This window comes from Alligator sinensis, unplaced genomic scaffold, assembly GCF_000455745.1.
Source record: "Alligator sinensis unplaced genomic scaffold, ASM45574v1 scaffold511_1, whole genome shotgun sequence".
Taxonomy (NCBI): domain Eukaryota; kingdom Metazoa; phylum Chordata; order Crocodylia; family Alligatoridae; genus Alligator; species Alligator sinensis.
In genome coordinates, this window is record NW_005842114.1 from 69,134 (window position 1) to 75,351 (window position 6,218).

Below are 6,218 nucleotides of genomic sequence, written 5' to 3' on the forward strand. Positions count from 1 at the left end.
TAAACCTCTAGACTTGAGCAGAATGTATTTCTTTGTGATGAATGGCAGGGTGGTTTTATAATGTAACTATTCCCCCCTCCATGTAGCTAAGAAATAATGCCACTTACTGTTATTGCCCCAAGGATGCCAGGCACTTCAAAAATATGGGGAAAAACAGAATTCTTAGAATTTCTGGGCCAAATGCTCTGCTTTTTCCCCTCAAATCTCCTCCCATTATATTTGTCCATGCAAGTAACTGAGTTTTCAGTTCAAAAGAAATTAAAAAAATGTTTTCAGGTTGCCCCCAAAGAATTTATTTTTCCAAAATTTTCTGCAAACCAAAAAAGAGAAAAGAAAATTTGTTTCAAATTAAGGAAAATATTTTGTTCAACTCAAGTACAAAACATTTGTATTTCTATAAAACAAAAAAAAAAACCATTTTGTGTTATGCTTTTAAAACCTCTTAATGTATTTTAAATCGAACTGAAGTATATTTTGAAATATGGTATCATTCTGGATTGGAAAATCAGAATGTTTGTGTTTAAAAAAAATGTTAAAACAAAATATTTCTACCTTTTTGGATTTTTTTTCCAGGGTTTTTTCCCCCTCCTACTAGATACAATTGACTCAAATTTTCAAAGTGTTTCAGTCAACCCAAATCTACACTTTTGGTAAAAAGTTTTGGACAAAAACATGTATCAACTTCCTATCATATAAGCTCAGTGAAGTCATAGAAGAGTTTTCACTGAAGTCAGTGAGAAAAGCATGGAATTTACTGACTGCAGAATTCATTATTCAATAAAAAGAGGCAAATCTCTGGATACAAGATCAGGTAAGGAAGGGGATCTGCATGTGGCATAGGGTTTACTGTTGCTGACAGAGTAGAAAGTATTTCTGGTGAAATAAGTTTGGAGTATCCCATTCAGTATAAAGCTAAAGAGCTGCTTTTTGAATATCTGTCATTTGACATGCATACACAAAGTTTCGGTGACTTACTCTGACCATTCTCATTGGTTTGTGATGGCTTTTGGAAGAAACATCTTTAAACTCAGCTCAGACAACATGCTTGTATACAAATAAATATAACTAAAGAGCAGGTTGGACTACACCGGCCCTTCTTGGTGAAGGAGGAGAAGAGCTGCATGAATAATGGTCTAGGGACTATTCCTGGTTTTGAAAAGAGCACACTAAAGGTATCTTCCACTAATGGAATCATTATGGACAAAAGAAGATTCTGCTGGGTGTTCCAGAGCCATGTAACATGAGGTGTGTGCACTCTAAAGCAATATGTGTATAAACATCTATTAACTAGTGTGGTACCAAGAGCAGCTGATGTCTCAGCAAGCTGGGGAGCTAGGTATGACCCTAACCCTTAAACCAAGTTTCTGTTGGCAGGCTTGTCAAGCATTTGGCATGGTGGCGGTGACTTCGTGGGGAACCTGTCACCTCATATAGAGTTGATTGTGCAGGGTTCTGTATATAATTCATCACTGTTATCCCCTCTGCACCAGCTGTTAGATAGCACAAGTAGACCATTTGGGACCTCATCCAAAACCCTTTGAAGTAAACAGCAGACTTTCTACTGGATCATTGGAGACCTGGGTTCAAGCTCTAGCTCATTTTCACCAAAAATTAGTTTCTTGGCCTTTGTTTGCTCCTCACTGCTAAACAATCTGGAGCAAAGGACACTACTTAGAAGACATTCTTGCTGGCTAGACAGGGTGAAAGAATCATGAGAGTTGTAATGGCAGAGATACATTGGTAAGCTTGTGTAGCTAGCTTTAGTTCTGCTTCTAGCAAATGTTTTTCGACTCACTTTAGTGAGCAGCAGATTTTTCAACAGTTTAGAGGGAAAAAGTGAGAGATTACAGTACACCAGTCACCAGCAGTAGACTGTAGTGGTTAAACTGGAAGTCTTTAGCCTGATGCTGAACCATTCAGTTGGCCTCCTAGGAATGCAAAACAGGCATGAAAGAATAAATTAAACTGATGGGTGAGATTGTTAGTTGGTGTCAAAGAGCACCTCCAGTGAGTTCAATAGAGCTATGCTGCCTTACATCTATTGAGGATCTCATCCTACATGATTGTCTAGTTCATCAGTTCTTGCTCGTTTTACAGTACAAGAATCCTCCAAAATTCCATTCCCACTTCCAAAATATGACAAGTGCAGAGTGATTTTCATTCTGGGTGCAAAGATGAGGTGCCATGAACAACAGAGAGAGACGGAAATTTAAGTGGCTAATTATCACTTGTATTTGCACTAGCCCTTGCATAATCCATATTTTGGAACTGAATCATCCCATTCCAGCTAAAAATACCCAGTAGGGAAAAAAATCTACGTTTCTAACTGCACGTGGGAAAAGTGTTGCATGGTACTGTTACATGGGCAGGACTAATGATGGCGCAGTGGCAACATTAATGCAGGGGGGTTGTCATTGGCTCCTGGCATTTTAAGCTAGTCTAATCATGTGTGAGAAGGGTTAGATGGCACAATAGTTAGACTGGCCATCAGTGTGCACCTGATTGCATTCACAGTATGACCTGAACTATTGGATGTGATCTGTACCCATATCTAGCAAAGGGTGAAAAGGATAAGAAAGAAGTATAAGATGCAACCCACTGCCCACAGAACAATGCATATGTTTGAATTCATGCATTGTTATTGGGAAGGGCCTGCTGGCAATTGACACCCTGCCTGTTGCACAGTCCAGATTCCCTCCTGGCATGTCCATAGTCCCATTTCATTGGCTACAGCAGTTAAGGTAGGTTTGCAAAGCTGGCTAGGCACATAACTCCTACTGCCTTTGTGTGCCTTTGAAGATTGCTCCGTCACTGCTGCCACACTGTAGAATCAATGCCAGCCTCTAGCTCTGTATGTGTAACAAGCAAATTACATGATTCTAGGCTGGAGTAGAAAGCTTTCTTCTGCCTATTAGGCCCCCCAGTGGAATCTCCCAATTAATATGTCTAGTCCTTTATTTATTCTGACAACCATTTATTTTCACATTCGAATAGCTTATTCTGGAAGTTCATCTTCTAATGGATTCCAACCTCTTCAAGTTAGCTTTTGATGAACATCTGTTCACAATACAGGCCGAAGGGCAAGCAAATGTGCATATTTTTCTTTGAAAAATATTAAGCCTAACCCTTCTCACTGAGCTAATATATTGCATTCATTTCTATTGCAAATGATGCTACGGGTTTCTCTACTTACACTAGTCATTATAAAAGGCTAGTCATTTCTATTACTTGATTCAGTGAAAGCCCATTTGAATCTCAAGGTGGCTAGCTATTCCATTAGAAGTATTACACATTGCTAACATGATTTTGTAATGGTTAATTATATAGTTTGAATGTTTTTTTTGGCAGTAGCATGTCATACTGTCAACTTTTGTCATTCCTTTTACAGAATATAAGGTCAATGCTGTTGTAACCTTTTGAAATGCAAAATTAGATTCAGTATCCCTTGGAAATAAAGTTGGTAAGAATACAGATTTATCTCTCGATACTTGTGCATGTTTTTCTTTGTTGTGGGCAAATATTTCTTGTTTTCACTGATAACTGGGTGAGGGGGCAGTGGCAGAAATCACTGTGATCCATGCTCTACTGACAGAGTCTGATTTATCCTTGCTTTATGCTTCTTGTCATTATTTACACTAGCACAAAATTGCCACTTTTATTCATTATAATTTTACACCATCTTTGAACCAGAGAAATCAATGACCCCCAAAGTGCAGAGCAACAATGAATTGGACCTATGGTATTCAAACTTTATTCTCCTCTTTCTTTACTGGCAGACCCTTATGATACAATAGGCAAAAAAAATCCATCAGTGCCACTATCTGGATACAAGCTGTGGTGCTCATGCAGTACTCCTTTATGATAAGTGCCTGGCAAAAATATGCCTCATCATGAAAACAAACCATTTTTAACTAAAATAAAGTGTCCCGCAATGAAGAAAATGAATTCTTTGTCCTGACACAAAAGATCCATTGGAGAATATTGGACTCTTTAATAACGGAGATCAATTTTACAAAGAGCATGGCCAATACCTTGGCACTTGTGGACAAATGCAATTCAAAAGGCACATTACAAGTGCATTTTCAGAGCATATTATTACTAGCTTACTGTTGAGAGAGTATAATATCCAACTAATTGATTCTTACAGGAAAGCATTAAAAAACACCTTAACTTATTGTCTAAGATCAACTCTCTACATCTGTTACCGATTAACAAAAGGCAACAGGCCCCCTACCCCATACTGAGGAGGGGAAGCCTAGGGCCCACTGGTCAGCCCAGCCCCTTGAACAGACTAAATGGGAAAAGGGGACATTAAATAAGATGGCTTGGGGGCAGAAGTAGAGGGTCATGTGACCCAGGGAGAGGCTCAAAAGCTCAAGGCTTGGTCCAGAAGGGGCAGCCTGGTTGTACAAGCTACAGGAGGTGGTGTTCTAGGGAGAAGCCAGTCCATGCTGCCTAGTGAAAGGGACTGTCTGCCATAGGAGGACAGAGCCAGCCCTGTGCTGCAAGTGCCCTAAGATAAGTACTTTGAACCTTTTGCATTTGTGGTACTGTGGGATGAGGTTAATCCTGACAGGTGAGCTTGTGTTTGGCAAGCCTTATGTTTGGGAGCAGATGCTTGTATTTTTGACTTGCATGTGGACCATAGTGACTGTAAAGGGCAGATTGGAGACCACTAGGCTGCAGCAGAGGCACTTAGCTCAGAGCACTCCTTGGGCCCAGAGCCCTTGGGTGTTGAATACAGGCAGAAGTCTAGATATGTCCAGAGGCAAAAGCGTGGTGTGTCAGAGGACTGCATATCTGACAGCAAAGACTGGGGAGCATTGCTTTTGTGGACTTGCTTAGGAGCCTAGTGGCCCAGAGCCTGTGAGGGGCTAGAGCCTGAGGACCTGGGGTCCTGGTGCAGTAGGACGCAGCCAGATTAAAAGTGAGCTGAGGCCAGGAAGGGCCTAGGTTCAGCCAAGGACCTACCCCACAACCCACATCTACCTCCTGGGGGTGGTCTCCCTACAAAATCATAACATCAGGTTGTGCCAGATGAGAACTGTTGGGGGAAGGACCCAGAGACTCCAGAAGCAAGGGTGAGGAGGTCGGAGCCAGGCTGGGAACCTCGTCATGCCAGTACTGAAAATTTGGGTAACGTTAGAGTAATTAATTCATCTTGATTCTGCCAACCTTTCTCATGGTGAATTGTTCCATGCTTCATGGCAAATCCTTCTGAAATTTATGGGATTATTCCAAGAAAGAGGCACTCTTCTGTGAATAAAAAGCCAGAATGTAACCCTTAAATATTAATATTGGAGAATCAAAGAAATGCTACTAGGTAAGTAGTAAAAATGTGTTCTCCAGCACAGGCAGGTAAGGTTCTTTGAGTAGATGTGATATCTTCTATTGGACCAAATGAGTAGTTCTCCAATGCAGTCCATTGACGGTGAATATCTCACTACATTGCTTTGCTGTACTCAAAGGGAGCAATCTGCAATGATTTAGTGCCTTCAGCTCCTTTGCGAGGTCCGTGGGAGCCAGGGATATTCACTTTGCTACAGGATTAGACCCAAAAGAGGCAAAGATCTCCAGTCTACTGTAACAAAGGGATCTTTGTACTGAGGTATAAGACACTGCAGGACAACAGACTATCTCTGAGCTGGATCTTGTCTCAGCTCGGTCAAAATTCCCATTGACTTATTTGCTTTAAAGTAGCAGATACAAGATTTAGGCTGGTATCTCATCTGTACTTATTGGTCTAGGATAGGTGTGTCAAACTCCCTGGGCATCCTGGGCCAGATCTGGGTCATGGGAATCGCCACCGGCCAGATCCAGCCTACCTGTGGCAGCAGGGCAAGTGGTGACAGGGAGCTGTGGGGAGCAATAAAGTCATCACTTGCCCCTCTGTTGCCGAAATTCATTGCCAGTGGGACTCTGTACATGGGAATGCAGCAGGGACCCACCCTCAAATTCATGGTCCCTCCAGGAGCCGTATGTGTCAGATGATACGATTCCATGAACCAGATTCAGTCTACAGGCCATATCTTTGACATCCCTGGCCCAAGAGAATATTTTTGGAATATTACTCGGTTCATGTATTTTATTATAGTAGAGTCCCCATCCCCCAAGGCAGAACCAGGACTCTGCAGCACTTACAACCTAAATAGATGACCCAAAAGGTGGGGAAAGGAATTTTAGTGTCTCTCTTTTAAGAGAGTCTGCATCACAAGCAG